Source organism: Musca autumnalis, unplaced genomic scaffold (genome assembly GCF_047663935.1).
Source record: "Musca autumnalis isolate F117 unplaced genomic scaffold, ASM4766393v1 scaffold_3, whole genome shotgun sequence".
Classification (NCBI taxonomy): Eukaryota; Metazoa; Arthropoda; class Insecta; order Diptera; family Muscidae; genus Musca; species Musca autumnalis.
Genome location: NW_027411866.1, coordinates 114,182,926 through 114,210,572, shown reverse-complemented (window position 1 = coordinate 114,210,572; position 27,647 = coordinate 114,182,926). Strand labels below are relative to the sequence as shown.

At 35.3% G+C, this 27,647-nt stretch overlaps 1 protein-coding gene across 6 annotated transcripts in view; it reads left to right on the top strand.

Annotated features, from left to right (window-relative positions):
- Positions 1-27,647, top strand: part of LOC141397526 (uncharacterized) — a 381,453-nt gene that overhangs the window by 137,444 nt on the left and 216,362 nt on the right. The window lies entirely within an intron of this gene.

Here is a 27,647-nt window from a genome sequence, read left to right as displayed (position 1 = left end):
ACCAATAAAGGCCAATGGGCGTGGATTTTTTAATGATTTTTAGTGCCACCAATAAAGGCCAATGGGCGTGGATTTTTTAATGATTTTTAGTGCCACCAATAAAGGCCAATGGGCGTGGATTTTTTAATGATTTTTAGTGCCACCAATAAAGGCCAATGGGCGTGGATTTTTTAATGATTTTTAGTGCCACCAATAAAGGCCAATGGGCGTGGATTTTTTAATGATTTTTAGTGCCACCAATAAAGGCCAATGGGCGTGGATTTTTTAATGATTTTTAGTGCCACCAATAAAGGCCAATGGGCGTGGATTTTTTAATGATTTTTAGTGCCACCAATAAAGGCCAATGGGCGTGGATTTTTTAATGATTTTAGTGCCACCAATAAAGGCCAATGGGCGTGGATTTTTTAATGATTTTTAGTGCCACCAATAAAGGCCAATGGGCGTGGATTTTTTAATGATTTTTAGTGCCACCAATAAAGGCCAATGGGCGTGGATTTTTTTTAATGATTTTTAGTGCCACCAATAAAGGCCAATGGGCGTGGATTTTTTAATGATTTTTAGTGCCACCAATAAAGGCCAATGGACGTGGATTTTTTAATGATTTTTAGTGCCACCAATAAAGGCCAATGGGCGTGGATTTTTTAATGATTTTTAGTGCCACCAATAAAGGCCAATGGGCGTAGATTTTTTAATGATTTTTAGTGCCACCAATAAAGGCCAATGGGCGTGGATTTTTTAATGATTTTTAGTGCCACCAATAAAGGACAATGGGCGTGGATTTTTTTAATGATTTTTAGTGCCACCAATAAAGGCCAATGGGCGTGGATTTTTTAATGATTTTTAGTGCCACCAATAAACGCCAATGGGCGTGGATTTTTTAATGATTTTTAGTGCCACCAATAAACGCCAATGGGCGTGGATTTTTTAATGATTTTTAGTGCCACCAATAAACGCCAATGGGCGTGGATTTTTTAATGATTTTTAGTGCCACCAATAAAGGCCAATGGGCGTGGATTTTTTAATGATTTTTAGTGCCACCAATAAACGCCAATGGGCGTGGATTTTTTAATGATTTTTAGTGCCACCAATAAAGGCCAATGGGCGTGGATTTTTTAATGATTTTTAGTGCCACCAATAAAGGCCAATGGGCGTGGATTTTTTAATGATTTTTAGTGCCACCAATAAAGGACAATGGGCGTGGATTTTTTAATGATTTTTAGTGCGACCAATAAAGGCCAATGGGCGTGGATTTTGTAAAGATTTTTAGTGCCACCAATAAAGGCCAATGGGCGTGGATTTTTTAATGATTTTTAGTACCACCAATAAAGGCCAATGGGCGTGGATTTTTTAATGATTTTTAGTGCCACCAATAAACGCCAATGGGCGTGGATTTTTTAATGATTTTTAGTGCCACCAATAAACGCCAATGGGCGTGGATTTTGTAAAGATTTTTAGTGCCATTAATAAACCCCAATAGGCGTGGATTTTTTAATGATTTTTAGTGCCACCAATAAAGGCCAATGGGCGTGGATTTTTTAAAGATTTTTAGTGCCACCAATAAAGGCCAATGGGCGTGGATTTTTTAATGATTTTTAGTGCCATTAATAAACCCCAATGGGCGTGGATTTTTTAATGATTTTTAGTGCCACCAATAAAGGCCAATGGGCGTGGATTTTTTAAAGATTTTTAGTGCCACCAATAAAGGCCAATGGGCGTGGATATTTTAATGATTTTTAGTGCCACCAATAAAGGCCAATGGGCGTGGATTTTTTAATGATTTTTAGTGCCACCAATAAAGGCCAATGGGCGTGGATTTTTTAATGATTTTTAGTGCCACCAATAAAGGCCAATGGGCGTGGATTTTTTAATGATTTTTAGTGCCACCAATAAACGCCAATGGGCGTGGATTTTTTAATGATTTTTAGTGCCACCAATAAAGGCCAATGGGCGTGGATTTTTTAATGATTTTTAGTGCCACCAATAAAGGCCAATGGGCGTGGATTTTTTAATGATTTTTAGTGCCACCAATAAAGGCCAATGGGCGTGGATTTTTTAATGATTTTTAGTGCCACCAATAAAGGACAATGGGCGTGGATTTTTTAATGATTTTTAGTGCGACCAATAAAGGCCAATGGGCGTGGATTTTGTAAAGATTTTTAGTGCCACCAATAAAGGCCAATGGGCGTGGATTTTTTAATGATTTTTAGTACCACCAATAAAGGCCAATGGGCGTGGATTTTTTAATGATTTTTAGTGCCACCAATAAACGCCAATGGGCGTGGATTTTTTAATGATTTTTAGTGCCACCAATAAACGCCAATGGGCGTGGATTTTGTAAAGATTTTTAGTGCCATTAATAAACCCCAATAGGCGTGGATTTTTTAATGATTTTTAGTGCCACCAATAAAGGCCAATGGGCGTGGATTTTTTAAAGATTTTTAGTGCCACCAATAAAGGCCAATGGGCGTGGATTTTTTAATGATTTTTAGTGCCATTAATAAACCCCAATGGGCGTGGATTTTTTAATGATTTTTAGTGCCACCAATAAAGGCCAATGGGCGTGGATTTTTTAAAGATTTTTAGTGCCACCAATAAAGGCCAATGGGCGTGGATATTTTAATGATTTTTAGTGCCACCAATAAAGGCCAATGGGCGTGGATTTTTTAATGATTTTTAGTGCCACCAATAAAGGCCAATGGGCGTGGATTTTTTAATGATTTTTAGTGCCACCAATAAAGGCCAATGGGCGTGGATTTTTTAATGATTTTTAGTGCCACCAATAAAGGCCAATGGGCGTGGATTTTTTAATGATTTTTAGTGCCACCAATAAAGGCCAATGGGCGTGGATTTTTTAATGATTTTTAGTGCCACCAATAAAGGCCAATGGGCGTGGATTTTTTAATGATTTTTAGTGCCACCAATAAAGGCCAATGGGCGTGGATTTTTTAATGATTTTTAGTGCCACCAATAAAGGCCAATGGGCGTGGATTTTTTAATGATTTTTAGTGCCACCAATAAAGGCCAATGGGCGTGGATTTTTTAATGATTTTTAGTGCCACCAATAAAGGCCAATGGGCGTGGATTTTTTAATGATTTTTAGTGCCACCAATAAAGGCCAATGGGCGTGGATTTTTTAATGATTTTTAGTGCCACCAATAAAGGCCAATGGGCGTGGATTTTTTAATGATTTTTAGTGCCACCAATAAAGGCCAATGGGCGTGGATTTTTTAATGATTTTTAGTGCCACCAATAAAGGCCAATGGGCGTGGATTTTTTAATGATTTTTAGTGCCACCAATAAAGGCCAATGGGCGTGGATTTTTTAATGATTTTTAGTGCCACCAATAAAGGCCAATGGGCGTGGATTTTTTAATGATTTTTAGTGCCACCAATAAAGGACAATGGGCGTGGATTTTTTAATGATTTTTAGTGCCACCAATAAACGCCAATGGGCGTGGATTTTTTAATGATTTTTAGTGCCACCAATAAACGCCAATGGGCGTGGATTTTTTAATGATTTTTAGTGCCACCAATAAAGGCCAATGGGCGTGGATTTTTTAATGATTTTTAGTGCCACCAATAAACGCCAATGGGCGTGGATTTTTTAATGATTTTTAGTGCCACCAATAAAGGCCAATGGGCGTGGATTTTTTAATGATTTTTAGTGCCACCAATAAAGGCCAATGGGCGTGGATTTTTTAATGATTTTTAGTGCCACCAATAAAGGACAATGGGCGTGGATTTTTTAATGATTTTTAGTGCCACCAATAAAGGCCAATGGGCGTGGATTTTGTAAAGATTTTTAGTGCCACCAATAAAGGCCAATGGGCGTGGATTTTTTAATGATTTTTAGTACCACCAATAAAGGCCAATGGGCGTGGATTTTTTAATGATTTTTAGTGCCATCAATAAACGCCAATGGGCGTGGATTTTTTAATGATTTTTAGTGCAACCAATAAACGCCAATGGGCGTGGATTTTGTAAAGATTTTTAGTGCCATTAATAAACCCCAATAGGCGTGGATTTTTTAATGATTTTTAGTGCCACCAATAAAGGCCAATGGGCGTGGATTTTTTAAAGATTTTTAGTGCCACCAATAAAGGCCAATGGGCGTGGATTTTTTAATGATTTTTAGTGCCATTAATAAACCCCAATGGGCGTGGATTTTTTAATGATTTTTAGTGCCACCAATAAAGGCCAATGGGCGTGGATTTTTTAATGATTTTTAGTGCCACCAATAAAGGCCAATGGGCGTGGATTTTTTAATGATTTTTAGTGCCACCAATAAAGGCCAATGGGCGTGGATTTTTTAATGATTTTTAGTGCCACCAATAAAGGCCAATGGGCGTGGATTTTTTAATGATTTTTAGTGCCACCAATAAAGGCCAATGGGCGTGGATTTTTTAATGATTTTTAGTGCCACCAATAAAGGCCAATGGGCGTGGATTTTTTAATGATTTTTAGTGCCACCAATAAAGGCCAATGGGCGTGGATTTTTTAATGATTTTTAGTGCCACCAATAAAGGCCAATGGGCGTGGATTTTTTTAATGATTTTTAGTGCCACCAATAAAGGCCAATGGGCGTGGATTTTTTAATGATTTTTAGTGCCACCAATAAAGGCCAATGGGCGTGGATTTTTTAATGATTTTTAGTGCCACCAATAAAGGCCAATGGGCGTGGATTTTTTAATGATTTTTAGTGCCACCAATAAAGGCCAATGGGCGTGGATTTTTTAATGATTTTTAGTGCCACCAATAAAGGCCAATGGGCGTGGATTTTTTAATGATTTTTAGTGCCACCAATAAAGGCCAATGGGCGTGGATTTTTTAATGATTTTTAGTGCCACCAATAAAGGCCAATGGGCGTGGATTTTTTAATGATTTTTAGTGCCACCAATAAAGGCCAATGGGCGTGGATTTTTTAATGATTTTTAGTGCCACCAATAAAGGCCAATGGGCGTGGATTTTTTAATGATTTTTAGTGCCACCAATAAAGGCCAATGGGCGTGGATTTTTTAATGATTTTTAGTGCCACCAATAAAGGCCAATGGGCGTGGATTTTTTAATGATTTTTAGTGCCACCAATAAAGGCCAATGGGCGTGGATTTTTTAATGATTTTTAGTGCCACCAATAAAGGCCAATGGGCGTGGATTTTTTAATGATTTTTAGTGCCACCAATAAAGGCCAATGGGCGTGGATTTTTTAATGATTTTTAGTGCCACCAATAAAGGCCAATGGGCGTGGATTTTTTAATGATTTTTAGTGCCACCAATAAAGGCCAATGGGCGTGGATTTTTTAATGATTTTTAGTGCCACCAATAAAGGCCAATGGGCGTGGATTATTTAATGATTTTTAGTGCCACCAATAAAGGCCAATGGGTGTGGATTTTTATTGATTTTTACTGCCACCAATAAAGGCCAATGGGCGTGGATTTTGTAAAGATTTTTAGTGCCATTAATAAACCCCAATGGGCGTGGATTTTTTAATGATTTTTAGTGCCACCAATAAAGGCCAATGGGCGTGGATTTTTTAATGATTTTTAGTGCCACCAATAAAGGCCAATGGGTGTGGATTTTTATTGATTTTTACTGCCACCAATAAAGGCCAATGGGCGTGGATTTTTTAATGATTTTTAGTGCCACCAATAAAGGCCAATGGGCGTGGATTTTTTAATGATTTTTAGTGCCACCAATAAAGGCCAATGGGCGTGGATTTTTTAATGATTTTTAGTGCCACCAATAAAGGCCAATGGGCGTGGATTTTTTAATGATTTTTAGTGCCATTAATAAACCCCAATGGGCGTGGATTTTTTAATGATTTTTAGTGCCACCAATAAAGGCAAATGGGCGTGGATTTTTTAATGATTTTTAGTGCCACCAATAAAGGCCAATGGGTGTGGATTTTTTAATGATTTTTAGTGCCACCAATAAAGGCCAATGGGCGTGGATTTTTTAATGATTTTTAGTGCCACCAATAAAGGCCAATGGGCGTGGATTTTTTAATGATTTTTAGTGCCACCAATAAACGCCAATGGACGTGGATTTTTTAATGATTTTTAGTGCCACCAATAAAGGACAATGGGCGTGGATTTTTTAATGATTTTTAGTGCCACCAATAAAGGCCAATGGGTGTGGATTTTTTAATGGTTTTTAGTGCCACCAATAAACTCCAATGGACGTGGATTTTTTAATGATTTTTAGTGCCACCAATAAAGGACAATGGGCGTGGATTTTTTAATGATTTTTAGTGCCACCAATAAAGGCCAATGGGCGTGGATTTTTTAATGATTTTTAGTGCCACCAATAAACGCCAATGGACGTGGATTTTTTAATGATTTTTAGTGCCACCAATAAAGGCCAATGGGCGTGGATTTTTTAATGATTTTTAGTGCCACCAATAAAGGCCAATGGGCGTGGATTTTTTAATGATTTTTAGTGCCACCAATAAAGGCCAATGGACGTGGATTTTTTAATGATTTTTAGTGCCACCAATAAAGGACAATGGGCGTGGATTTTTTAATGATTTTTAGTGCCACCAAACCAATAAAGGCCAATGGGCGTGGATTTTTTAATGACTTTTAGTGCCACCAATAAAGGCCAATGGGCGTGGATTTTTTAATGATTTTTAGTGCCACCAATAAAGGCCAATGGGCGTGGATTTTTTAATGATTTTTAGTGCCACCAATAAAGGCCAATGGGCGTGGATTTTTTAATGATTTTTAGTGCCACCAATAAAGGCCAATGGGCGTGGATTTTTTAATGATTTTTAGTGCCACCAATAAAGGCCAATGGGCGTGGATTTTTTAATGATTTTTAGTGCCACCAATAAAGGCCAATGGGCGTGGATTTTTTAATGATTTTTAGTGCCACCAATAAAGGCCAATGGGCGTGGATTTTTTAATGATTTTTAGTGCCACCAATAAACGCCAATGGGCGTGGATGTTTAATGATTTTTAGTGCCACCAATAAAGGCCAATGGGCGTGGATTTTGTAAAGATTTTTAGTGCCATTAATAAACCCCAATGGGCGTGGATTTTGTAAAGATTTTTAGTGCCATTAATAAACCCCAATGGGCGTGGATTTTTTAATGATTTTTAGTGCCACCAATAAAGGCCAATGGGCGTGGATTTTTTAATGATTTTTAGTGCCACCAATAAAGGCCAATGGGCGTGGATTTTTTAATGATTTTTAGTGCCACCAATAAAGGCCAATGGGCGTGGATTTTTTAATGATTTTTAGTGCCACCAATAAAGGCCAATGGGCGTGGATTTTTTAATGATTTTTAGTGCCACCAATAAAGGCCAATGGGCGTGGATTTTTTAATGATTTTTAGTGCCACCAATAAAGGCCAATGGGCGTGGATTTTTTTATGATTTTTAGTGCCACCAATAAAGGCCAATGGGCGTGGATTTTTTAATGATTTTTAGTGCCACCAATAAAGGCCAATGGGCGTGGATTTTTTAATGATTTTTAGTGCCACCAATAAAGGCCAATGGGCGTGGATTTTGTAAAGATTTTTAGTGCCATTAATAAACCCCAATGGGCGTGGATTTTTTAATGATTTTTAGTGCCATTAATAAACCCAAATGGGCGTGGATTTTTTAATGATTTTTAGTGCCACCAATAAAGGCCAATGGGCGTGGATTTTTTAATGATTTTTAGTGCCACCAATAAAGGCCAATGGGTGTGGATTTTTATTGATTTTTACTGCCACCAATAAAGGCCAATGGGCGTGGATTTTTTAATGATTTTTAGTGCCATTAATAAACCCCAATGGGCGTGGATTTTTTAATGATTTTTAGTGCCACCAATAAAGGCCAATGGGCGTGGATTTTTTAATGATTTTTAGTGCCACCAATAAAGGCCAATGGGTGTGGATTTTTTTTGATTTTTACTGCCACCAATAAAGGCCAATGGGCGTGGATTTTTTAATGATTTTTACTGCCACCAATAAAGGCCAATGGGCGTGGATTTTTTAATGATTTTTAGTGCCACCAATAAAGGCCAATGGGCGTGGATTTTTTAATGATTTTTAGTGCCACCAATAAAGGCCAATGGGCGTGGATTTTTTAATGATTTTTAGTGCCACCAATAAAGGCCAATGGGCGTGGATTTTTTAATGATTTTTAGTGCCACCAATAAAGGCCAATGGGCGTGGATTTTTTAATGATTTTTAGTGCCACCAATAAAGGCCAATGGGTGTGGATTTTTTAATGATTTATTTATTTATTTTTATTATTATTATTATATTATTTTATTTATTGGCAAACTTAATTTTTAACAAAACTGCAAAGAGGAAAGTTATGAAGTTAAGCCAATGGGGGAAACTCCAGACTTAAACAATTATATGATTGAATCTTCAACTAAAACAAAACAAACAAATAACAGCGAAGGCACGCGCAAAACGGAATTTTGTAAATAAAATTCTAACGACATACTCACAGGTAACTGTGTTGATGTTATTTCAACTTAACAGAAATCGATGATTTCTTAGTTGAATCGTGCTGTCAGCTTGCAAATATTTTGTTCTGGTATTTTTTGGGCAAGCCGAAAAGTGAGCATCATTCTCATTAACATGAGAATACTCGATGCTTAAAGAGTTCAGGTTTTCACTAAAAATCATCATTTCAAAAACTGAAAAGCCAATTGATAATTCCCTTCGCCGGGATGAAATCATGATATTGGTAGCGATCAGTAAATTTTGCAAGCTGTCAGTGCGTTTTGTAAACATTTTTCTCTGCAAAGAGGAAAGTGATGAAGTTAAGCCAATGGGGGAAACTCCAGACTTAAACAATCAAAACTAAACATTTTAGGAGGGTGCCGCATAAAAACTCAGACATCGATTTTTTAAAACAACTCTAGTCGTCACATCATTTTGAGTTGTAAGATTGAGACGTGTATCGATAGGATTTTTTGAATCATCTTTTACTTTTATATGAAAATCTACACATTTGCATAGATCGTTTAAAGTTTCCACAACTTCCCATTAGAAAAAAATCTCGATGTCTTGAAAAATTCTTTAAAAAATCCACGAAGTGTTGAAAATTTCTTTAAAAAAACCCAGGAGGTCTTAAAAAACTTTAAAAAATTCACGACGTCTTGAAAAATTCTTTAAAAATCCACGAGGTCTTGAAAAATTCTTTAAAAAACCACGAGGTCTTGAAAATTTCGTTAAAAAACCTTACGAAGACGTCTTGAAAAATTCTTTAAAAAATCCAGAGGTTCTGAAAAATTCTTTAAAAAACCACGTGGTCTTGAAAATTTCGTTAAAAACCTTACGAAGTCAAAGTTCACTTTCAGCGTAGACACTATAATGATATAACACTCACACAATTCGAAATGAGAACAACTTATTGATAAATCCATTTTATGGTCAAAAGGCATTGCCATTGGTGTGTTTGAAAATCCAGAGTACATGGCGTTGAACAATTGATGCCATATCGGGGCACATCAGTTTGATTTGTAACAGTGAGGCGAATATCTTTAAGAGAATCATCTTTTACTTCGATATACAAATCTACGCATTTGTTTAGATCGTGTAATGTTTCCACAATTTCCCAGCAATACAATGCCGCCTGGAGATAAACATTTGTCACTGTTAATCTCGGCAGCAAATAACAATAACTAATATATTCAAAATCCATATTCACGTCACTGTAATCCAAACATGTTTCACAAATTAACCAAAATCCAATAACAAGTATCCAATAACAATTGTAAAGGACATAATTTAAGGGCAGCAAGGTTCGCAAAGTATTCCAAGCTATTTGAAATTCATTTGAAATGTTACTTTCTGAATGACGTTGTGTTATACAGCACAAACACATAAACACAATACAGGTTTCATATCCGCTTTCTAAAAATTGTCAAAGCAGAATTGTAATGCTGATAGAAATCCATTCATTATTCAGTGTTTGAAAACCAGTTTAGGTGTATGAAATCCAAAGACCATTTAACAATAGAATAGCTGCGTAAGCGATTAGAACCCGTTAAAGTTAATTATTCGGTGAAGAACTTGTCAGATCAGTTAAACGTAAATAACAGCGACAAATTTCTTTGGAAATATCGGTGTTGTGTACGAACGGTATTGCACTTTATGCTTGTACTAAGTTGGAAATTTTGTTATCTATTAAAGGAACAATGACAGTGCAGTTTTTACGGATAAGCAATTACGCAATGTGAATTTTATTAATTATTTTATTAGTATCGACCATATTTTCAATTCATTACTGGAAGGAGCAAAGGCTATAGTCAGAATGGGCCGCCTATGTAATAGCCTACAGCACTACTAGGGAGATACTAAAGTTATTCGTTATCCTGTCTCTTAATACCATATGACTTAAGGATAACTGAGCAAAAATAATTATAGTCGCACATCGAAATTAATGTATTTTTATTTTATGAATGTACATCGATTACTTCAAAGCTATGTTCTATAGAAAGCTCGAAGAACTGGCCCAAAACAATATCGACACAATCTTTGTTAATTTAAAAACAAGTAAGAATGGGATTAAGTTCGACCGGGCCTCCACCATAAAACGGAATAATTAGTTTCCTGTTAGGTGCAACAATTGTAAATTTTTGCTTTAATTATGTCAAAAAATTTCTTCAATCTGTTGGTGCCTTTATATGGGGGCTATACCAAAACATGGGCCTATATAGACCATCTTGACCTGTCTATGGAAGAAATCAGTGTTCGAAAATAAACACTATGGTATCGTACCGTACCGTTCTGTACCGTACCAAGGTGGATAGGTACACTACGATAGTGTACCGCTCCGGAACACAAACACTAAAAAATATTTTAGTGATACTGTACCGGAACACAACGATAATCGTAGTGTACCGCATGCCGGAGCACTAAAAATCGTAGTGCTCCGACTGCGGAGGACTAAAAATCGTAGTGTTCCGACTGCGGAGCACTAAAAATTTTAGTGTTCCGACTGCCGGACCACTAAAAATCGTAGTGCTCCGACTGCGGAGGACTAAAAATTTTAGTGTTCCGACTGCCGGATCACTAAAAATCATAGTGCACCACGTGTTGGAACACTAAAAAATAATAAAGGTATTATGTTTTCTTGGGAAAATTAAATATTTGGTTAAATTTGATCAAATAAAAATTAGGATAAACAGTTACATCCATGTAAGTTTAAATTAGTTAAACACTTTGCGAAATTTGGTCAAAATTATGAAAAAACAATATTTAGTTTTTGTGGAATGAAGCACAAAGATCGTCGTGTCGGAGCACTAAAAATAGTTTTGTACCACGTTTTAAAACTATAAGGTAATGAACCATACATTAATTTATTATGATTTCTGAGGAAATTATATATTATATTATATATATTTTTTAATAAATAAAAATTACAAGAAAATGTGAAAAAACATCTGTTTGGTTTTTGGACAATGGAGCACTAAAAATCGTAGTGTTCCGACTGTCGGAGCACTAAAAATCGTAGCGTACCACGAGCCGAAACGCTAAAAAGTAACGTTAAGGTAATCGTCTGTTTATTATGATTTATGAGGGAAATTAAATATTTTATGTTTTTTGGATAAATACATATTAATAAATAAAAATTAGAAGTAAATGTGTAAAATATCTGATTCGATTTTTGGACAATGGAGCACTAAATCGTAGTATTCGACTGTGGAGCACTAAAAATCGTAGTGTTCCGACTGCCGGATATCTAAAAATAAAAATCTTGGTGTTCGGTTGTGGAGCACTAAAAATCGGAGTGTTCCTACTGCCGAATCACTAAAAATCGTAGTGTGCCGACTGCCAGATAACTAAAAATCGTAGTGTACCACGTGCAATATAATAAGGTAATGTACCACACATGAGTTTATTATGATTCGTGAGGAAAATTTAATATTTTATGTTTTTTTTAATAAATACAAATTAGTAGGAAATGTGAAAAACATCTGACTGGTTTTTGGACAATGGAGCAGTAAAAATTTTACTGTTCGACGTTTAGGTAATCATCTGTTTATTATGATTTATGAGGAAAATTAAATATTTGATGGCTTTTGGGTCAAGTAAAAATTAATAAATACAAATTAAGATGAGCAAGATGTATGCGGTACAAATTTTTATAAAACAAAATTTATTACATTTTTTGTTACATATAATCTAAAATATTACACGTTACTGTGGTTGCACATTTAGACGCTCAGTATATACGTATCCGAATAACAATACATAGTGTCATAAAGATGTACATATTCGTATAAAAATTGTCTTCTTGATCTTCCTGAATTACTTAATTTTTTAATGTGAACAAAAGAAATAAGGATCGGAAAATATTGATACCAACACAATGTTTGCGGAAATTGTACCTGTAACTTTTTGTATCAAAAACAAAATTCCTCAGTGAATGCAGTTGAAGAAAGTATGGGGATTTTCCCAAGTACGTTTGAAGACACTTATTATTTTGGAGAAATTGTACCTGTTGATATTTGTACAACAAACAATATCACTCAATGAGAATGTGCTGATTTTCCGCAAGTAGGAGTGTACATTTAAAGTCAACTTTATGATTTCGGGATAAATACAACCACACACTTATTATCTTGGGGAAATTGTACCTGTTGCCATTTGTACAAGAAACAATATTCATCAATTAATGATGATGATTTTTTTTCTAATTTTCTACTAAAGCTCTCAACGTTTGTAACTAATTTAAAACACGTGCATTTTATTTATTACCCATAAAATATTTATTTTTTTATTTTATTTATTACCCATAAAATATTTAATTTTCCTCAGAAATTATAATTAACAGCGTTTCGATTTTTAGAGATACGGCAGTCGGAACACTACAATTTTTAGTGATCCGGCAGTCGGAACACTACGATTTTTAGTGATCCGGCAGTCGGAACACTACGATTTTTTTGTTCATTGTTTCGAATTTTAGAGATCCGGCAATCGGAACATTACAATTTTTAGTGATCAGGCAGTCGGAACACTACGATTTTTAGTGATCAGGCAGTCGGAACACTACGATTTTTAGTGATCCGGCAGTCGGAACACTACGATTTTTAGTACTCCGCAGCCGAACACTACGATTTTTATTGTTCCATTGTTTCGATTTTAAGAGATCCGGCAGTCGGAACACTAAAATTTTTAGTGATCCGGCAGTCGGAACACTACGATTTTTTTTGTTCATTGTTTCGATTTTTAAAGATCCGGCAATCGGAACACTACAATTTTTAGTGATCACGCAGTCGGAACACTACGATTTTTAGTGATCCGGCAGTCGGAACACTACGATTTTTAGTGATCCGGCAGTCGGAACACTACGATTTTTAGTACTCCGCAGCCGAACACTACGATTTTTATTGTTCCATTGTTTCGATTTTAAGAGATCCGGCAGTCGGAACACTAAAATTTTTAGTGATCCGGCAGTCTGAACTCTACGATTTTTAGTGCTCCGCAGCCGAACACTACGATTTTTATTGATCCATTGCCCAAAAATCAAATCAGGGGTTTTTCACGTGTTCCATTAAATTTTATTTTTTAATTTGTATTTATTAAAAAAAAAAATTATAAAATATTTAATTAAAAAATTTTAAAATATTTTAAATCATAATAAACTCATGTATCCACAGTCAAAACACTACAATTTGTAGTGCGCCATTGTAAAACAACCGAATCAATGTTTTTCTTATTTTCTACTTAAGTTCCCAACGTTATTAATTAATATGTATACACACATGGATTTAAGAGGTGTATCTGAGTTTTTATGTCTTAATTTGTGCTTATCTCAAAAATTATAAATATTTAATTTTCCTCGCAAATCATAATAAACTCGTCTGTGGTACATTATCATTACGTTATTTTTTAGTGTTCCGACATGTGGTACACAACGATTTTTTAGTGCTCCGACTGCGGAACACTACGATTTTTAGTGTTCCGACTGCGGAGCACTACGATTTTTAGTGTTCCGACTGTGGAGCACTACGATTTTTAGTGCTCCGACTGCGGAGCACTACGATTTTTAGTGTTCCGACTGCGGTACCCAACGTTTTTAGTGTACCAAAATGTGGTACACTACGTTTATCGTTGTGCTCCGGAACAGTATCACTAAAATATTTTTTAGTGGTTGTGTTCCGGAACACTAACGCTAAAAATATTTTAGTGATACTGTTCTCGGAGCGGTACACTATGTTAGTGTACTGTTTATTTTCGAACTCTGGAAGAAATACACTTGGGTGTAAAGTTTTAGCGTTCTATCCCAATTATTGCGGACGCAAGAGCGATCACAACAGACGATCGGTCAGACGGACGTGGCTAGATCGTCTAAGAATTTTATCCTGGTCAAGATTATATGTACTTTATATGGTCGCAAATGATTAGTTGGATGTGTTACAAACAGAAAAATTAACTTAATATACCCTCCATACTATGGTGGAGGGTATAAAAAGTAAGAAAGTATCAGTCAGCTGTACCGACAGAGATATACTCGCAGCCTCGGACCTAAAGAAAAAATTGTATAGTTTTAAATAGAGTCGCATACCAAAACATGTTGTCAAAAATTTAAAAACGATTCCAGACGAGTCCTTAAACTACACTCTTTCTAAACTACCTGAATGAGTGGTCCGATGTGGCCAATATTCCGACATAATTCGAGGTTGTAAGAAATAATACGATTTAAAATGTTTGGACCAAATCGGTTTCTCCCTTCGAGGGTTATCTTACGTTTTTTTTGCCATTATCTCAGGAAGTATGGACTTGCCCTCGAAAAAGAATTGCGTCGTTGTAACAGGGCCCGAAAAAATAACTTTTTGAAAACAAATTTAAAACGATCCGAGCTGAGCTGTTAAACTGCATTTTTCCCAAATTTTGTGTGTGGGCACCCGAAGGACGGAATCGATATAGTCCATATCCCAACCTTACCCATGACTAGATGAAATTATTCGATGTGCAAAGTTTGGGCCAACTCCCTGCGAGAGTTATCTAGCGGATTTGCTATTTTAGTTGGTGTCGTCAGGGTTTCTCGTACCTTGTAGGCCATTATCTCAGTGTCAGATTTATCGTACGGAAATTAGTTAGTTGCACAATTTATCTGATGTATTAGTTCAGATTTATCGTACAACTTATCTCACGATAATTTTAGATTTATCGCACGGCAAATTAGTTAATTTTACAATTTGTCTGATGCATAATTTCAGACTTATCGTAAAAATTATCTGATGGTAATGCCAGATTTATCGTACTACAAATTATTTTGTGGTACAACTTACAATTACTCTGATGTTTAACTTCAGATTTATCGTACAAGTTATCTGACAACAATTTCTGATTAATCGTACTACAAATTATTTTGTTGTACAACTTATCTGACTTTAGTTTTAGATTTATCGTACAACATATTAGTTAGATTAGATTTATGGTGCAACTTATCTGACGGTAATTTTAAATAATTCCGATGTATAATTTCAGATTTATCGTACAATTTATCTGACGATAATTTCAGATTTGTAGTACGAGAAATTATTTTGTCGTATAACTTATCTGACGCCAGTTTATCATACGTCATAATGAGCGGGAATAAAAAGAAGTCATTGGGTGCCAAGTAGAGGTGATCGATTGTCGTCCCAGCTAACATTTTTTCCGAATTCGGACAGAATTTCTGAAAAAATTCCTATTCTAATGCCGAATTCGTACCGAATTCGATACGAAAGTTGTATGGACGTGGTCACCGAATTCGGAAACAATTTTCTAAGGAAATCCTTAAAAAATATTAGAGTTTCGCGACGAACTCGGTCCGAATTCGGAAGTAAATTCTTGGAAAATTCGGAGAAAATATTAGATTTTCTGACATATTTCCGTCCTAATTCAGAAGAAAATTCTGGAAAAATCGGTCCGAATTTGGAAAGAAATTCTGGAAAAGTTCTGATAAAAGTTCAGATTTTCTGAAAAAATCGGAAACAATTCTCAAGCTGACGCCTTTGATATTGACACAACACGTGTCGTGCTGTACAGAACAACCCCCACTCAAAGACAAGTTTCTTTTAATGTGCTATTTATGGAAGATTCTAATTTCAAACTTTCTAATGAATTTGCCTGTTGTTATCATTTTGTGATTAATAGTACAACAATGTGCACGAGTAAGTTGAACCTATCAACACTAGCTTGAATTATTATATGTTGCATTTATATTTAAAAAATTTAAAAATTGTATATGCGAATTTTATAACCAGTCATTTTGTTTTTCGACAAGAACCGAACAAAAAACGGCCTTAGAAAATCGATTTGAAATCGGAACGAATTCGAAATGACAATTCTTAAGATTCTTCAGAAAATGTGCAGAGATTCTTAAAACAAACTTATAGAAAATCGGTACAATTTCTAAGCAAATATTAGAGAAATCGTCAAAATTTCTAAATAAAATTCAGAAAAAATCGGAAATCAGAGCCCTCGGAAAAAATTGTGGCACTAGAAAACACGACACAACAAATTCGCACACACACTTTAGCGACGACTAAGTTCTAAACCCTTTAGCTTTATTGTGTCATGTTTTCTAGTGCCACGAACACGACAATAGCCCACTTCTAGCGACAAGTCAGGGCTGTACGTTTTGGCCCGTCAAAACTGCTCTGGTTTGAGACGATGTGTGAGAGCACGCATTGACCTGGTGCACAACGAATGGCTTTCTTTTGATTTGACTTTATGTAAACAAATTGTGGAATAGTCGCCACGTTTCCAGTTTTGCCGAAGAAACATTTGCTTCGTTGTTCTTCTTTCAGAACAACTTCCGTTGGATTTGGCTAGTGTTCGAAGACCCACCCGGTCGATTGCTGTGTTGTTTCGGGCTAATATGCATAGATCCATGATCAGGACGATCATATATCATATTTATCATAGATCATATATATCATATATCTCATATATCATTTATATCCTATGAACATCTTTCGAAGCACCGCGATCGTATTTTTCAATTTTTTTCCCCAATAGAGTCTTTTTGAGCGATTGTCAAATTAGGCGGGATCCAACGAGACAGATGTTTATGCAATATAGAATGGGATGCTGGTGGAAGAAATGCCTAGGGATGCCTCTATCTCACGGTATGTCACCTGAAGCCCTAGAATTATAAGTTCAAGCACGTTATCAATGCCCACAAACAGCGACACAACAGTCGTTTTTGGATGACCTCCGTCTATGAGCGAGCGTCGGCCACGATTGTCTTCATCGCCATATAAAGATTTAAATTCGTCACTCTTGTCCTGAAATTTGTGCAAAATGAAAAATGAATTGCAAATTTTTTCCACGCCACTGTAAACAGCCTTAGTAATAATTTTTCAAATTTCACAGTGCTAACAAATTTCAAACTTTTCAATGGAAATGTGAAATGGCGCCTGGCAAGAAATTAGGCCAGAAACTTATATAGTAGCCCTCGTATATATATTTTATAGGGCCACCGTTGAATATTTCAATCTGTTACAAACAAAAATATTCGCCATTCGATTTTACTTATGACATGTAAACTCATGATCTCAGTGTGCTGGACAAGCATGCTGACCCTTACCAATCCAGCACCTCGGCATTTAATAACTATAGTGGATATAAAGATTTCCAGTTTGTACCCCAACTTACCTTTAAGCTAAAATTATCACAGACGCTATATAAGAACAGACACTTGACAGTGGGTAGTACTATTGAAAATAGATTTGCCAAACATCGAAGTCCATCAAATTCGCCGTGTGTGGTTATATTGGTAATAATTAGATAACAATATTGGGTAACGCCGCTAACAAATAGGATATTGGCCAAAAACACTCCTGGGCCATATAAAGAGGCCAAAATACGTGACACGGTATACATTTGATTGTAGATTTCTTTCATGGCCAATATACGTTTTAATTGGAATGGACGAAACATTTTAAGGACATTATGTCCTGCACTAATTTCAACATCATCGTCCTTCTGTTTAAGGTTTTGTATATTTCGTTTGGCTTGTATATAGCCCTTCTGAACGAACCACGGTTTAGGGTGCACTTCAAGGCATTCACAGAGGTTTTGTAACTGTCCCTCTAGTTCCATGACAGTACATGCAAATTGTGTTAAAACGTTCCACACTGCTATCACAGGATAAAGATAACGTATCACAAATAAAACATAATCCAATCTCAGCTTACGGAAATAGACTATGATTAGGGCTCCGCAGAACCATCCAATATCGAAAAAAATTAAAAATATTTTCCAAAACATATTTCTTGTTTTCCTTCTTGATGATCTGCGTTGATATAAACGTAACTGTAAATTATCCTCAATATCCCGCAACAATTGATGTAACAATTTCTCTTCATTTTTCTTGAATATGGCCCACAGACAGACAATAATGTGTGTTAAATGAAAGCAAATATACAATAGCATCCATGTTATACTCAAGACACTAATCATACCATCCAATGACATATCGGCAAAATACAGATGCAATTCGTAACATTCATAGACGATAATAATACAATTGAAGATTTGTAAAGCTATTTCATGGTAACGATTTGCGGCACAACATGTTAAGCCAAAAACGCGAAAATAGTTCTTTTGAAAATGACTATCCATAACCGGTTACACCGAGGGCACTTAATGTACTGAATTTGTCTTTCTTATTGGTCAACCAAAGAAATAAATGTGTTCTCTTGTCATTACCTCCAAATGACGATGATGATGATTAACAGAATTAATACATTAAATTACTGACATATTGAAACGATTAATGCTTGTCACTACAGCTAAAAAATATAATAGGGACTTCGCTACTAGGGACTTCAATACAAACTCCTTAGGTAAAGTTAGCTCGATTAATTCAATTAATTAAAAACTTTAATAAATAACTTCAACAAATAACAAAGGCTAAAGTCAGGACGGGGCCGACTATGTGATACCCTACACCACTATCCCTGTGCATAAGCTTTTCACTCATAAACATTTTTATATGACTTAAGGCGAACTGAACCAAAATAATTAATATTTAATTTTATATTTGACTACTGTCGACATCTACTTGGTACTGATTGAAAGCTTTGCTGGTCTTCTTGATTAGCGTTTTACATGTTTTTTATACACCAAAGAGAAGCAGAGGTATTTGTCGTTAAAGTAAACACTTAAAAATATAACAATTATATAACTTGGCGCCTTTTGCAATAACTCTGATATTTTACCATAAATGCCACATTTTGTATTAATTTAAAGCTCAGATGGTTAAGTTTCATTATGAAGCTCTCTCATCGGAATATGTCTAACAGAAACAGAAATATCTGAAATGGAAATAAAAGTTCATAAATTGGAAATTGGGATATTCCAGCGTCTTTCTCAACATCACAAGCATTTCACCAATTTTGGTAACGCAATTGCGAGCATTTTAAAGCTCAGAATGTCTTCATTGTTTAAACGCACCCAACAAAAGCTGAGATACTCGTCAGTACTATTCAAATAAACAAATGGGAAAGTGGGATGTGCGCCAACGTGTTTAGCATCATAATAAAGGTGATATTCTCCTAATCCATTGATGGACATTCTTTTTGGAATATGACTACTAAAAGTGAAGATGTTCGCATAAGAATAAAACTTTGAATTTTTGTCCACCTAAGTTTTTGGCCCATTTCGACTCTTGAATATTATCCGACCATCACCAAGCTCAATATGGTTCTCTCTGGGAGTCCTATTAACCACCAAGATATCGTGACGATCCTATCAAAATTGCAACCTGTAGCGTGTTTACAAAAAAGGCAAAATGTGATGCATTACCGACTTTTGCGATATATTCGTTATTGCAACCTATTTTGCAACAGTGTAACGGAAGTCTTATCTTTTTACATTAACGGGCTTTCCTTTTGGAATACGGCTATTAGAAGCGGATATATTCGCATATGAATAAAACGTTGAATGTTCTCCACATACGTTTTTGTCCATACCTACCGCTGAATATTATCTGACCATCACCAAAATCAGTAGGCTTCTTCCTCTGTGTAGTAGGCTTAACCTCCAAAGCTTCCTGACGGTCCGATCAAAATTGCGACCTGTAGCGTGATTAAAAAAATATGGAAAATTGGGATGTATTACCGACTATTGCGCTATCTCCGTTATTTGGCCACCTACGCCAACCTACTTTGCATCATTGTAAAAGTGGGATTTTCTACTTTCATAATCAGACTTTGCTTTTGAAAGGTCCCTAACCAAAGCTACACGCAGAGAAAAAAATATGATTGATCCAACAATATTCGAAGAGCAAAATATGTATTGTAAAGATATTGTTAAATTCCAAATGTAGTATTGTGGGTTTTGTTAAATCCAAAAATAGTTTTTGTCAACTGGACAATAGTTCTCTCTTTTCTTCGACAATTTTTTCTCTTCTCTCGCTATTCGATGCCGTGTTGAAAAAAACAATTATGGTGAGTTTTGTTTGTATGACATGATGCCTTTATCTTTGTTTTTGTGTGTATGTACTCGTATACCAACAATGAGACTCTTGTTTTTATTTGTTTCTGTTTTGTTTCATTCTTCTCTCTTCATTGTGCTTTGAGGTTTGGTGTTATACCGGAGTTTGTTATGGTGTTTAATTATTCCTTATGTTGTGGTGGGTGCTTGTGGATTTTTGTTTGTCTTTGTTGTCAGCCAATGCAGCAAACCATGTATTGTGTTTATCAATAATTGCAATATTATACGCGACATTTATATCCAAGTTATGTAAAAAGTGTATATGAGAATCAAAAATTTCTGGGCTGGTTTTCTGGGTTGACAATACTTTTTGTAAACAAAATTAGATTATGATAGTTCCTACAATCGGTATTGTTAACGATTTTTACAATATTGCGGAAATTCGAAAGTTGATTTTGTTTTCTATGTTTGGAACAAAAGATGGAATTTTTGGATGTGGATTACAAAGTTTGAACAAAACAAATGCATTTTTGGAACCAAAACAGATATTTTTGTTCCAACAAAAGCGAAAAATATTTTTTCTCTGCGTGTATGATATTCGCCATTATAATTAAAATCTCAAATATGAAAAGTTGGGTTTCAATAGCGACTATTGCGATATATTCGTTGTTTGACCACCTACGACAACCTAGTTTATTTTCTACTTTCATTGTCTGGTTTTGCTTTTGGTATACCCCTTATAGATACGGATATATTTGCTTTGAAATAAAACGTTAACTTTTTCCCCAAATAAGTTTTTTGCCCATTCCGACCCCTGAATATTATCCGACCATCACCAAAATCAATAGGCTTCTTTCCCTCCGGGACCCTCATCAACAACAAAAATTTGGTGACGCTCCGATCAAAATTGCGACATGTAGCGTGATTACAAGGTTTAGATGGACAGACGGACACACATAGCCAGAACGACCCAGCTCGTCGAGATATTCATTTTGGTATTATTTCGATGCGTTACAAACTTTTTGTCCAAAACCAACTTATAATACCATCCCCACATAGTGGTGTATGGTATAATGACCTTCGTCTTAACAAGACAACAATAAATAAAAATTCACAGCAGAGCACGGCTGCCTCGGTTGAGGTTTGAACCAACAAACAGACAATCTATCAAAACTTCCGAACTGGAAAGCATTTCAATTCATGAAGGACATCCCTTTCGATTGTACATGTGTATGTATTGAGAAATGATTCTAGACAAGACTCTAGGTCATTGCCCAGCTAACAACTTTTTCCGATTTTTTTCCGAATTCGAAACGAAACTCTGCACAAATTTCCGATCCTTATGCCGAATTCGTTCCGAAATCGGAACAAATAAGTGTGAGGGTGCCACAGTGGTGGCACTTACATGGGAAGGTGTGACAAAAATACTTCTAAATGCTATATCGAACTGAAATTGTTATCAATGGGTCATAGTGGCCTAAAAACACTCTACGTAAAATATTGTGGTCCTCGGTCCAAAATTTCGCGTGGTTCCCATGAAACGAATCATCTTGAATTTAAGTATTTTACTGTTACCAAGACATTGTTCAACCAAATTTGCTGTAATCCGGTATCAGGAGTTATTATTGCATAGTAAGCATCCCCACGAAAAATTGTCAGTATTGGTCCATGATTTGGTTTACTCCCCTATGATTTATGTATCGATTTATTTGGGCAGATGTCAACCAAATATTCTAAGCGACTATGCTCTATAATGATCTCAGACTTCCGAACACCATCTTATAAAGAATTGTCATATCGGTCCACTTTTGACCACAGCCTCCATATAGGGTTACCATCCTTTTCTGGCACTTAATAAGATTTAACCACATTTGTCTGCAGAATTACTTGTAATAATGAATTTTTGGTTCTCAATGCGGGGAAAAATCTCCACTTTTTAGCGTGGTCCAACATTAGGGTGTCCCAAAACTAAAATAAGTTATTTGTTAAAGTGAATACCCCAAAATATTTATTTTCGCGAGTTTTCATTACAACTCTAAGTTTCCATGGCCATAAAAATCGCTAATGATACAAAAAACTTTATATTGAAACCAAATTTAGGAAAGGATAATAAAATTACTTAAAAATATTCCAAAAAATATAGATTCAGCAACTAAAAAGGGGTGTTAAACTTTTGGTCATAACTGCCAAAACCGCAAATTTCCGCAAAAAGTCTATACAGTTTTGAAATCAACAGGCGCTAGGCTACAATTTGGCACTAGTGGCCATTTGTTCGAATTTGTTGAAAGTGACTAAAAGTTTAAGGAAATCCATACATCTATATTAAATAATTTCATTTTGATGAAGCTTAGGCAATTTACTAAGTGAGTCATCTTAAGTTAAGGCGTTAAAAATAGTCCTTTGTTTCATAAATTCGCTTAGAATATAAGTATTTTTTCTCATTTTTAAATACATATTTTTCTTCAAAATTAGTCATGTTCATGAGGCGTTTCTCCTTAAGAACCGCGAAAAATGGAAAAAATAAGTTGAGTTTCGAAAAATTTGGAATGTTTTGAAGCTACTTGCATTTTTAAATTTTTGAAACGACGACATGAATTTTTTGATTTTTGTCGTTGGGCGCATCCACTGTGGGTGCCCACGAATTCGGAAAGTTTTGTCGGAAAAAAATCGGAAGGAACATTAGAGTTTCTTTCCGAATTCTAAACGAATTCGTAAAAAAAACTCGATTGACAAGAAGGGAAATTTTAAAGGAATTTTCGATTTTCTGCACAATTTCGGAAAAAACTCTAAAAGAACATTCGATAATAGACAGAAAATAGGACGAATTTCGGATACTTTTTCAGAATATCGAAACAAATTCTGATGTTTGAACCGAAAATCGGAAAATTATCGAATGTTTTATCCGATATTCGGAAAATTATCGGACGTTTGGTCCGATATTCGGCAAAAAATCGGAATATTTTCGAAAGTTTTATCCGAAAATCGGAACAAATTCTGTTGATTTATACGAAAATCGGAACATTTTCGGATGTTTGATGCGAACTTCTCAATAATTAGTTTCTTTATTTGTTGAACTTTATAAATTGTATTTTATAGTATTCATTATAAAATACAGCCTTTCCTAATAAGGTTTCCATATGCCATCACGCTGTTGTTCTTTATTTGGCGTATCGAAAATAGAATTAATAATATTTATTATTATAAGTAACTTTTTACAACACGTGTATGCAAACTTCCCATTTTCATTTGTTCCGCTAACTGCTGCGAAATCACTAAAAAACAAGCTACAGCATGCAAACAAAACAAAGAAATTTCTCTTGCCATTTATTGTAGACAATCAACTCTCAACTGAAGTTCGGGAATTTTGTTCGTGAGAAAAAGAAACGAATTAAAATTTCTTTTCAGATTATGTGCAGAGTACTCGGAAACTAATCGGAAAAAATCGAATTAAAATTTCCCTTCAGAGTTTATCCAGAGTACTCGGAAATTAATCGGAAAGAAAACTAATCAAAATTTCCCTTCCGAGATTGTCAGAGCACTCGGAAAATAGCCGGAAAAAAAGGTTGCGAAATCTCAGAAAAAAACTGATTATAATTAATCGGCAAAAATTGTTGGCTAGGTGATGGCCAAAAATACACATTTGCAGATTATACATTGCGCTTGGGTGAGTGTAAAAAATCCGAACGACCAACTTTACTATTAACGAACCAACGTTCTTCTCATCGACTGATTTGCAAAATGAAAACAACACGCCTACCTAACGAAGCCACACGAAGATGTTTACTCTATACGTGTGAGTACGATCGCCTTGCCTATGCCCGCGGGCATAGAAAATTTGTTGTTGCTGGCCATCTCTGCTATAGGTGGACTTGATAGAAAAGGCTTCAAAATACTACATATCAAATTTGCAATAATTTGTGTATAAGTAGAAGTTTTCAAACTGCGCCTTTGTGTTCTAGCTATTCACATCCGATATGCCTCATGAGCTGAAGTAACCACTAGCGAAACGATCGTAGCATATTTGTTGGGTGTGTGAGACTTCGCTAGAATTCACATTTCAATACAAACCCTCTAGGTCATGTGAGCTCGATTAATTCAATTAATAAAAATAAATTTATTAGTTGTTACAAAATGTACTCATGAGAATTAATACAGCAAAGGATGACTATTTGCATGAATTACAATTAGGGTGATGTTTTCTCGACTGTTTTTCTCTTGAACGAATGAATGAACATTTTCCTATTAACGTCTAAAATAACGTTTACTCCATTTATATTTCCACTTCTAAACTATATTTTTGAAAAATTAAGTGAAAGTATCTAATTATAACTCAGCATTTACGCTAACGAGAGTATATGGAGATCTCTGAGTGATATGGGACATTTTTTCAAAATTAGGTTTTTGATTTGCTTTATTTTTTGCTGAGGTAATGCTGTTCATCAGCAAAACATTTTAGTATATTTTCAGTTTTTTTACTGATGGTTCCAGAGATATCGCGCCTTGAAAAAGTCGAATTCTGTAAAAGCTATATACAAAGAAATACTCATAACATCTTTAATATTAGTCCAATATGAAAAAATCTCTTTTTGTATGTTTTTTTGTTTTATCAATTTTGCGCAGTGGGCTTGGATGCAATTTTGCGATTTAATATTTAAAATGAAATGCTAACAATGATAATTACAACATAAGGAATTTGCTTTTCGTTAGCAGTCTTCATGACGATATATAGGTTATAGCCGAATCATGGGCGCTATGAACTTTATATTATATACTAGCAGACCCCGGTCCGCGTTGCTGACCTGTCGTAATGAGTTTTAATTACAACTTTTTATGGACTTTATGCTTTACAATATTCACGGTGCTCTTGAAACAGTTTTAAATGGAAGGTGCTTACACCTCGGAAGTTTTTGCGGATTCTGAAACTACAATGTTTATAGATGAGAAAAATCAAAAAACAAAACAACATCGCCGGAGCGCTTTTTTAGGAGCTGTTTAGGTTTTCACGATTTTACTTAGAAACCGCAAGTCCTATCAAAATGGGACTAAAGAAAATGTTGTAGCTATGAAAATTCTTTACAAGATTGACCTTAATGGTATTTTCGTCGGTTTTACCGTTTTTGAGATGTAGAAGTTCAAATTGGGACAATTCAAATTCAATTCAATTCTGTATTGCCCCTTATAAAACAATGTCATGACTGCAAATTCCCAACTTAAACTTATATATCTAAAAAATGTTACAACTTAGGATAAGTTACTTAGGTCAGTCTTGTAGAGAATTTTCACAGCTTTAAGATTTTCTCAGGTCCCATATCGATAAGACTTACCGTATTCAAGCAAAATCGCGAAACCCTAACAAAAAACTTAAAAATGTAAACTGAGCTTCTTTATCTCAAAAATGGTACAGGCTGGGAACAAATGATAAACGTCAATCCTCTAGAGAATTTTCACAGCTACAACATTTTCTTTGGCTTCATTTCGATTGGACTTGCGGTTTCCAAGCAAAATCGTGAAAACCTAAAAAACACCTAAAAATGTGAATTTTGACCGCGATTTATTTAAAAATCACTACAGCGATTTTTTCTTGTTTTTTGGATTTTTCTCATCTATGAACACTGCTGTTTCAGAAATCACAAAAACTTTCCCTGTGTAAGCGGTTTTCATCAAAAGTTAGTTAAGGCGCACCCTTCATGACATTGTTTTATAAGGGGGCGATACAGTCAGTGCATTGTCCCAATTTGAACTTCTATATCTCAAAAATGGTTAAAACTACGAAAATACCATTAAGGTCGATCTTGTAGAGAATTTTCATAGCTACAACATTTTCTTTAGTCCATTTTGATAGGACTTGCGGTTTCTAAGCAAAATCGTGAAAACCTAAACAACCCCTAAAAATGTCAACTTAAATCGCGATTTATTTAAAAAGCGCTCCGGCGATGTTATTTGTTTTTTGATTTTTCTCATCTATGAACATTGTAGTTTCAGAATCCGCAAAAACTTCCAAGGTGTAAGCACCTTCCATTTAAAATTGTTTCAAGAGCACCGTGTATTTTCTACTTCACTTCTTCGGTCCGAGGAGGATTTTAAATTAACCAACAGATTTTGTCTGTAACCTTTCTTTTCTCTTACGGACTGTCGGATTTTTTCGCCCATTGATACTGTTTAGGATTTATTCTCGTCCATGTTAAGTCGAATTCTCTCGCTTATTTAGACTTATATGTTTTGGTTTTTCATGGCTGATGGACCGTTAAACCTCACCGTGTAAAGAAATTTGTAAATATATCGTTTTTCTTGATCGGGGGCGCAACCAATGTTGTCTCGAAAATTAATTTGCAAGCCGATGTACTCACAAATTTAGCAAATATGGCGACTATAAAAAATAGGCTCCTGAAATTCATCTACAAATATCAACATTTTGGACCAAGGGATATTCCTGAACATTTTCTAAAAATTAAATAAAATTAACCCAGATATGCAAAACGTCCTATATAGGACACAAAAAGTTCTTGTTTTCATGACATGTCAGCTTTATCAAAGTAACGTTTTTATTTCTGACCTCAAGGATATAGCTAGAAATACATCTGGACACCATTTCGAACGGGCCCAGTACAAAAAATTTAAATTTTGTGAGAAAAATATAGAAAAAATGTGTAAAAAATGATCATGGTCACTATCAAGCCTTGTGCAAATCTGGGTTAAGTTCAGTACTTTTCTAAAAAATATATTGAAAAGAGTGGGCGTGGTCATTAGATTTTAATATATAAAATATGTAAAAAGTGGGTGTGGGCCGGTAATTTGTCTTCAAATATGTTCCTAGTATACCCGCAACCCCTTTGTCTCCCAAAATGTATGCTGAAACTGATATAATCATAGGATATGCTTATACATATAGCGTTTAACACAAAGGCGTGTGGAAGGTACCCCACCTTCTCCGAAATGCACAAAATATAAATAATAAAAAATCGCCTAGAATAATTTTCATGTCATGGGCAGGGCAACGTTCATATGTGGGAGGATGAGGGCAAATAAAGCTGATGTTGAAGATTGTACTCTGCGATTGTCTGATTTTATTGTTTTATTAAGATCAATCATTGATAAAAATTGATTATAAATATTAAATCAAAAACCATAATGTAATGTTATCCTATCTAAATATAATCTTGCTCGTAGTTTTCTACCAATAATTCTGTTTTCTTTCTTATAGGTATGTACATGTAATTCTGGAAATATGTAAGTACGTTATTTGTTGTTTCAAAATACTAATTCC